At 44.0% G+C, this 9,208-nt stretch overlaps 1 pseudogene; it reads left to right on the top strand.

Annotated features, from left to right (window-relative positions):
* The first annotated feature begins 7,695 nt into the window (after positions 1 to 7,695).
* On the top strand, positions 7,696 to 8,399 carry LOC114094596 (chromobox protein homolog 3-like; annotated as a pseudogene).
* The last annotated feature ends 809 nt before the right edge of the window (positions 8,400 to 9,208 follow it).

Genomic DNA, 9,208 nt, shown 5'->3' with positions numbered 1-9,208 from the left:
CCTTTCCTCTGAGAAGGTGGGAGGTGGGAAGGGCGTGGGCCAGACACAGCTGGCCTCGCGTGGACATGGCGCTGCAGCAGGCCGGCGGGCTGGTGCAGGTCTGTGCACTGGAGTGTGGTTTCCTGCTCTGGATGTGTTTGCCGTCTTTCCACATCACGCACGGCCACCACGAGGAGCCGGGGGGACAGCACCCTCGCCACCCCTCGGTGGCCTCCTGCGGCCACCCTCCCTCTGCAGTCTGCTCTCGGCCCAGCACCCTCAGGGATCTTTCAGAAACAGTCAGCTGGTCGGACCCTCTCCATCAGCACGCCTGGTCTCCCGTGCCTTCCACCACCCCTGCTGCCTCTCCCTCCCTGGCCACAGGCATGCTCCACATCAAGCCCCTCCTCAGGCTACCTCAACTCTGTGACTTCACAGTGGCCGTTCCCTGTGCTGAGAATGCTCTTCCTGCCAGCCTGTGACCTGCTCACTCCCTCGGAGCCTCTGCTGGACTCACCTCCCCATGAGGCTGGGTGCCCCCACTCAGTGCCGTGCCCACCGCCCCAGCCTCCAGGGCCCCTGCCAGACCCACCATTAGGTAGGCACACAGGGTGACTTGCTGTCTGCAACCTCTGTCCCCTGCCTTTCCAGATTCAGTGCCTGGCCTCCAGGGCAGTCTTGCCTGCTTTGTGTCCCCACTGTGTCCCCAGGGACACACAAGAGGCTCCCACATGTTTGCTCAGAGGGTGGATGGGTTTCACAACACTGGCTCTAGGGAAACCCTTGCTGAGGGTGGAGAGGTGCAGGCTGAGAGAGACACCCACATGTACTGCGTGTGCAGCTGTCACCACGTGTGTGTGCCTGTCACCAGGCCTGCGCGGCTGTCACGTGTGTGCACAGTTGCCCTTCACGGTCTCATCTCACTTGAATCCTCAGAACCTGCGACATTATTAGTATAGTACTAGTCACCTCTTGCTAACGAAGAAGACACAGCTCTGGGGGGTCAAGTGACCTGACTCAGCCCACAGCTGAGGAGCAAAGACCAGTCAAACGTGACCGGCACCGGACGCCCTTACAGTGCTGGCAATGGTGAGCGCTGTCGGTGCTCCTTAAACAACAACTTCACTGACTGTGGTGAAGTGGCACCCTCCTCCACAGAAGCCTTCACTGGGCTGCTCCAGAAATCTCCACCATGGCTGACGGAGGACTCTCAGCAAAAGAGTCTCTGCAAAAGAGTTCCATGTAGACAAACTGCCTATTTTCGTGTTGCCCTGTTTCACTTGGCCACTGGCCGGGAAGAAATGGGCACTCTGGGTGCTGGACACCCCCTTACTAGTTTTTCACAAACGTGTGTCCAGTATAGTAGTTTGTAGAAGTGTGCAAACCAGGCCTCTGGCCTTGAGCTGGGCTCCACAGAGATGTCTAATTTCCAAGATAAGAGAAGTCACAACTGGGCCCCATGGTAACAGCTGGCAGGGGAGGAGAGAGAGGGAAGAAGAAGCTCTGCCCTTCTCGGGTGCCCTTGAAGGGTTAACTTGCCCAGAACAGTGAAGGAAAAAGCTGCTTTATGTGAACTTCTGCAGACTGGGACCTTGTGAGCCCCTCCCCTTACAGGTTGGGTATAAAACTCTGAAACTCCCTGAACTCGGGGTTCAGGGGATTGATTACAGCAGAAGCTGTGCCCCCTGAGCCTGGCTGCAGCCACATAAAACTGTCTCCTGCTGTCTTCGGTGCCTTGCCTCGTCTGTCCCTGCAACAGTGGGTCTGTGACTCCAGAGCTCCCAGAATCAGACCCAGTGACACCAACTGGGGGAGGACACAGACATGGAAGCTGTGAAGGTGACCACTTGTGGAAATGCAGGGACAGGGCATGCTCAAGGCACTATGGCCGCTGAGCACACACCCAGGGGACTTCGGAGGCTCAGGAATCGCCCTTGAAGAGTGGCTTGGAATGAGAGGAGGAGCAGGGCAGGCGGCAGCAGCAGACACAGAGGTGCACAGGTAAAGGGGCCCCAGGACGAGAGCTGTGTGACAGCCTGTGTCTGCCCCTGCATCATCCCACAGGAAGCCACCAGCTCACATGGAGAGTTGACAAGCCTAAGTAATTAAAATTAATTAACACAACTTCTAATCCTGTCCCTCCTTGGTTCTAGTCACCTCTCACATTCTCAGTGGCCACATGTGGCCTCTACACTGGACAGCCGGGTGTAGGACATGCCCGTGACTACAGTGTGGGGCATTCTGGGAGAGCTCTGGAAAGACAGGTGCAGAGCCCCCACCAGTCACTTGCAGGGGAAAACAGAATCAGAAGCAGCAGGAAACCACAACACAGACACAGCCTGCGTGGACTCTGGGAGTAACACTACTGCAAGAAGAGGATTCAAGATGGCGGGCTAGAGGAGACTGCATTCCTCGTCATTCCATAGCTCCACCAGCGGAGGACTGCTTCTCTGTGAGGTGGGTGAAGGAGGAATTTACTAAAACTAATATTGGACAGTCAGAGTGTCTTAGAGACTCTGACATTTAGGTACATTAAGCCAAGAAGAAAGACTCCCTCGGAGCCAAGCCAGCTGCAGCAGGGGTAGCAGCTCTGGCCATCACAGAGGGAGGAAGAACACAGAAAAACCCAACGGACAGATTAAGTCCAGAAAATCCTGGGGTCAGAAAAGCAGCCTGCCCTTAGCTGATCCAGAGGCTGCAATGTGCACTGGGCATGAAAAGAGCCCTGAGTTCCCAACTGGCCTGGAGAACTGAGGCAGGAGCCACCTTAAGGTGGCCATGCTGCACCTGCTGCACTGCAGGAGCCTGGAGATCTGAGCAAACACCACCACACCGTCCTGACAAGCACCTGCCACAAGGCCTAGCAGAATAGGAGTAAAACAAGCACGGAGCCCATCTTCCCCGGGGGATTCAAGTCGGGAAAGCAAAGAGAAGTTCAACTCACTTACCTCTTGGAGTCCGGCAGCTCACGTGACCAGCTCACGTGAACAGGTGGGTGTGAGTACACGCGAGGGCTGAGCCTGGGAAGCCTGGCAAGGCTGTGATCACGGTGGCAGAGAGGGTGAAGGACTGGCTCTCCTGACCCACTAGCAGAATCCTAGAGAGACTCCGGAGGTCCAGACTCCCAACAGAGACTAGAACGTCCAGGCTCTGGAGGTGTGTTGATCTAATCTCTCCAGAGCAGAAACCACCCAGCAAAGACCATGAGGCTAATTAGGCCTAAGCCCCAGCTGCTGGGACTCGGCTCATAGACCCTGCAGCAGCCCCTCCCTGGGAGTGCACACTGACCTCGTCTGTGTGGACAGAACTCCACCTGCCAGCACATCCCATCCCATCCTACCTCATCTGGGGAGAAGAGAAGCTGAGAATTATATGAAACAGCGTCAATCTTAGGCCACTCTAACTGGAAGCTTGGTGAGTGACACAAAAAGAGAAAGGGGTTAATGACCCCAGCCCTTGCTCTTGCTCACAGTACAGAGCTCAAGAAGAAATGGAATGACAGTCAGGCGTGGGCAGTGACCATCTATTCTCATCGACTATTTTGACCACCTCGGGGCAGATAATTCCTTCATTTTTCATTAAGAATCGTTTGGTGGGGTTAGTTTGTTTTTGTGTGTGTCTTTGTTGTGCTGACTAGTTTACACATACATAGACATATTTGTTTCTTTTTTCTCATTTTTAGCATTTTTGAACTGTAGTGACTTTTCCTTGCCTTGTCTTTTGAGGGTTAGGGTTTTGATTAGTGCATTTGGCTTTGCTTTGTGTTGTTTCTCATTTGTCTCTCTCCTGCCAACAGCCAAGCCTCTTGTGATTGCGGCAGCAGAGAGGGTGAAGGATTGGCTCCCCTGACCCACTGTCCCTTCACTTCATTACTTCTATTTTTTATCCTTCCCCATGGAACAACTCTTCTGCATTCTCTCTGCTCACTTTTGAAATTTGTAAACTCTTTTCTATTGTCTTATCACATTTTCTGAATTTCTCCTTATTAACTGTATTCTTACCATCTTTTAGCGCTAATTCATTTATGTAACTCCTGCCACCACCATCGATGCTATTGCAATTATTACTGCTGGGGATGACATAGCTGACACCTATTGTTTGTTTCAATGCCAGACATAGTTCATGGTTACTTCCTGTTTTTGCTGTTGGCAAATGCTGACACTACCATTTCTGGTTATTTGAGGCAATTGACATTCTAGATGTCATAATAGGAACCAGATATGTAGTTTAATGCTATATATTGTTTGCATTAGTTGTTGCTACTGCTTGTTTCCCCTGTTCTGTGAGGTGCTGAGACACTGCAAGTTCACAGGGTAGAAACTCTTCCACTGAACAAAACTCAATCAAAAGACAGCCACACCTTACTCCACACAAATCAAGGACACTCTGCCTTGTGCTATACTTTAATTAAAAGATTAAAAGAGAAAAAAATTATTAATCAGGCCCCAAATAGAAACAGCTAGGGGTAGGACACCAGGTCTCACCTATGACATCCATTGCTATAGTAAAAACAGAGAGAGATAACACAAAGTCTGTGGACATCACCCTACAAGGGGGTCTCACTCCAGATCACTCTAGGACACTTTGGCGGGTGAAGACTGTGCCCTAAAATGGCCCATACATATGAGTGAAAAATAAATCCCTTCCAAGAGATGCATAAAACCCAACAAATGAATACAAGAAACATGAAAAAGCAAGCTAACACTATACCTCACAGATGTCATAAATCATCATCAAAAGACCCCCAAAACACTAAAGGGATGAAATATCAGAAAAGGAATTAAAAAGAATCATTATAAAAATGATCAATGAATTCCAAGAAAACACATAAAAACAACTGAATGAATTAAGAAAGTCAGTACAATATGAATTAGAAATTTAATAAGGAGATAGAAAAGTTTTAAAAGAAACAAATCTTATAGATTAAAGACACAATACATCAAATAAAATGTTCAGTTGAAAGAATCTCTAATAGAGTAGAACATGTTGAAGACAGATTCTCAGAACTGGAAGACAAAGTGGTGAGTCTTGAACATATATACAGTATTAAAGAAAAAAATAAGCAACCATTATCAGAATATACAAGAACCCTAGGACAACATGAAGATACCAAATTTAAGAATCATTGGAATTGAAGAGGGCTGTGAGATCTGGGCTAATGGAATGGATAAACTCTTCAAGGAAATAATAACAGAAAAATTCCCAAACCTTCAGAATGAGATGGACATCCAGATACAAGATGCATCTAGAATGAGGATAGAATTTTAGAAGCCTCAAGAGAAAACTGTAAGATCACATTTAGAGATAAACCAATCAGAATCACTTCTGATGTCTTAGCACAAACTTTTCAAGTCCTGAAAGAAAATAACTGCCAACCAAGACTGCTATATCCAGCAAAGCTATCATTCAAAATCAACAATGAAATAAAAATCTTCCAGGATAAGCAGAAACTAAAAGAATTCATGACTACTAAACCAGCACTACAGAACTACTTAAAGAAACACTGCATACAAAAGAAATCAAAAACCTCAGAGCTCACAAAATAACAAATGTCATTTGAAAAATAGCTAAGCAAATGAGAAATAGGACCAAATTAAACATGGGAAGTAAATCAAAATGTCAGGAATTAATAAACATCTGTCTATAAGAACATTAAATGTAAATGATCTCAACTCTCCAATTAAAATACATAGGCTGGCAGTGTGGATTTAAAAACCAGACTCAACTATATATTGTTTGCAAGAGGCTTACCTTACAGGCAAAGACAGCCCCAGGCTGAAAGTGAAAGGATGGAAATTTATATACTATGTGAATGGAGTTCAAAAACAAGCAGGAGTAGCTACTCATACTGATAAAGCAGATTTAATCAGAAGAGACAAAGAAGGTCACTTCATATTGGCAAAGGGAGCAATCCAGTAAAAAAGATACAACAATAAGAAATATTTATGCCTCAAATGCCTCAAGAAATTACATAAAAGAGACACTACTCAAATTAAAGCCCCTGATAGGCCCAGTACAACCATATTGGATGATTTCAACACAACTCTCACCATTAGATAAGTCATCAGACATAAACTCAGTGAAGACTCCTTGGACCTAAAAAATATTATAAATCAAATGGACCTAGCAGACATCTATAGATATTTCATCCAATAATAGCTAAATATACCTTCTTCTCAGCAGCTCAATGAGCCTTCTCCAAAATACACCATATTTTAGCCCACAAGGCAACTCTTAGAAATACAATAAACAAGATATAATTCCTTGCATCTTATCAGATCATAATGGAATGAAATTAGAACCCTACAGAAACTATAAAAACACATGGAAATTGAACAATACTCTTTTGAATGATCAATGAGTGATACAAGAAATCAAGGGAGAAATTTAAAATTCTTGGGCTCAAATAAAAATAGTGATACCTACCAGAACCTCTGGGACACTATGAAGGCAGTTCTAAGAGGAAAGTTTATAGCTATGAGCGCCTACATAAGAAAATCAGAAAGATCCCAAATAAACATCAAATGGTGCTTTTCAAGGCCCTTGAAAAAGAAGAACAAACCAATTCCAAGACCAGTAGAAGGAAGGAAATAATCAACAGCAGAAAGAGCTGAAATCAATCAACTTGAAAATTCAAAAAACAAAGAATTGGTTTGTTGAAAAGATCAACAAGATTGATAAGCCCTTGGCCAAACTGACAAAAGAAAAAGAAAGACAAAGTGAAATTATAGATGAAAAAGGAAAAATCACCATGAACATCTTAGAAATCCAGCAGATCATTAGGGACAATTTTGAGAACTTATACTGCAATAAATTGGAAAACCTAGAAGAAATGGATATTTTCTAGACAAATATGATCTGCTAAAACTGAATCAAGAGAATGCAGGAAACCAAAGTAGACCAAAAACTTGTAATGAGATATACAAGCAATAATAAAAGGCATTCCAACAAAGAAATGCCCAGGACCAGACGGATTCTAAGCTGAATGCTACCAAATCTTTAAAGAAGAACTTATGCCAATACTCCTTAAAGTAGCCCATGAAATAGAAACAAATGGAACACTTCCAAATTCACCCTATGAAGCCCATATCACACTCATGTCCAAACCAGATAAGTACATCAAGGAAAGAGAACTACAGACCAATATCCCTGATGACTCAGATGCAAAAAAAGATACTTAGTAAAACATTAGCAAATAGTATTCAACAACATATTAAGACTATACACCACAACCAAGTTGGTCTTATTCCAGAGATGCACGGATGGTTCAGTACACACACATCAATTAATGTAATCCATCACAGTAACCGGACTAAGGACAAAAACCACTTAGTCATCTCAATAGATGCAGAGAAGGCCTTCAACAAAATTCAACACCCACTCATAACAAAAACGCTGAAAAACTAGGCATAGAAGGAATCCACCTCAACATCATGAAGACTGTGTATGAAAAAACCAAGGCCAACCTCACAGTAAATGAGGAAAAACTAAAAACATTTCCTTTAAAATCTGGGACAAGACAAGGATGTCCACTCTCACCACTCCTATCTAATATAGTGTAGAAATGCTAGCAAGGACAACTGGACAAGAGAAAGAAATGGGAGGAATAAGAAGAGGAGAGGGAGCTTGAGGCACTCAGGGCTGCAGACGCTGCAGATGGCGACCCGGAGCGTCGGAGGTGGTGATCACAGCTCCTCAAGTCCGCAACTTAAAAAAATGGCCTCCTATCAGACTACATTGCAAAAATGGGAACGAAACAGGATGGAAAGAGTAAAAAAGCTGAAGAGACAGAGCCTGAAGGATTTGTGGTAGAAAAATCTCTAGACTGGCGTGTAGTAAATGGAAAGGTGGAATACGTTCTGAAGTGGAAGGGACTTACAGGTGCTGACAATACTTGGGAACTGAAGAAGATCTAGATTGTCCAGAGTTGATTGAAACATGTCTTGATTCTCAAAAAGCTGGTAAAGAAAAAGATGGAACCAAAAGAAAATCTTTGTCTGACAGTGAATCTGATGATAGCAAGTCAAAGAAGAAAAGAGATGCTGCTGACCAACCAGGAGCCTCTGCCAGAGACTTGTTCCTGCACGAATGATTGGTGCCACAGACAGCAGTGGAGAATTGATGTTCTTTTAAAATGAAAAGACTCAGGGCTGGGGATGTGGCTCAAGCGGTAGCGCGCTCGCCTGGCATGCGTGCAGCCCAGGTTCGATCCTCAGCACCACATACAAACAAAGATGTTGTGTCCGCCAAGAACTAAAAAAAAAATAAACATTAAAAATTAAAAAAAAAAATGAAAAGACTCAGAGGAGGTCGACTGGGTGCTGGCAAAAGAAGCAAATATGAAGTGTCCTCAGACTATAATTGCTTTTGATGAAGAGAGGCTACCTTGGCATTCTTGTCCAGAAGATGAAGCTCAATAACTATTTGCATTGATGTATATATATATATATATATATATATATATATATATATATATATATATATATATATATATGTGTGTGTGTGTGTGTGTGTGTGTGTGTGTGTAGATAATATATATAAAATCTGACTCTTGGTTTTTGATTTACTAGTTTGAAAAAATAAGTACATTCTAATGAAAATCAAGTTTGGTATGTTGGTTTTGAAAGTAGTATTGGGGAGTTGTTGGGTTTTATTTCTTTGTTTTGCATCAGTAGCACTAGTTATTTTGAACAAATAAAAGCTTTCTGTAGTTGCTTCCTTTAGCAAAAAAAAAAAAAAGAACAGGAAACAAAGAAGTCAAATTATCACTGTTTGCAGATGATCTGATGCTATATCCAGACAATCAAATAAAACTCCACCAAAAGATTGCTAGAGCTCATAAACAAATTGGGCAAAGTTAGCAGGTTACCAAATCAACATACGAAAATCAAAGCTTGGGGCTGGGGTCGTGGCTCAGTGGCAGAGCGCTCGCCAGGCATGTGGGAGGCACTGGGTTCAATCCTCAGCACCACATAAAAATAAATAAATAAATAAAGGTATTGTGTCCATCTACAACTGAATTTTTTTTTAATCAATAGCTTTCCTATATACCAATAATGAATCTGCTGAGAAAAACAAATTAAGAAAACAACACCATTCACAATAGCCTCCAATAAAATAAAACACCTAGCGCCAAGTCTAAACAGGGAGGTGGAAGACGTCCACACCATAGGCCGTCTCAACGCTGCCCACTTCGGTGTCCACCCAAAACCTCACTCAGTGAAACATT

The sequence above is a fragment of the Marmota flaviventris genome, chromosome 14 (genome assembly GCF_047511675.1).
Source record: "Marmota flaviventris isolate mMarFla1 chromosome 14, mMarFla1.hap1, whole genome shotgun sequence".
In the NCBI taxonomy this organism is placed as follows: Eukaryota; Metazoa; Chordata; class Mammalia; order Rodentia; family Sciuridae; genus Marmota; species Marmota flaviventris.
Note: the sequence above shows the minus strand (reverse complement) of the source record. Positions and strands in the feature narration are given on the sequence as shown.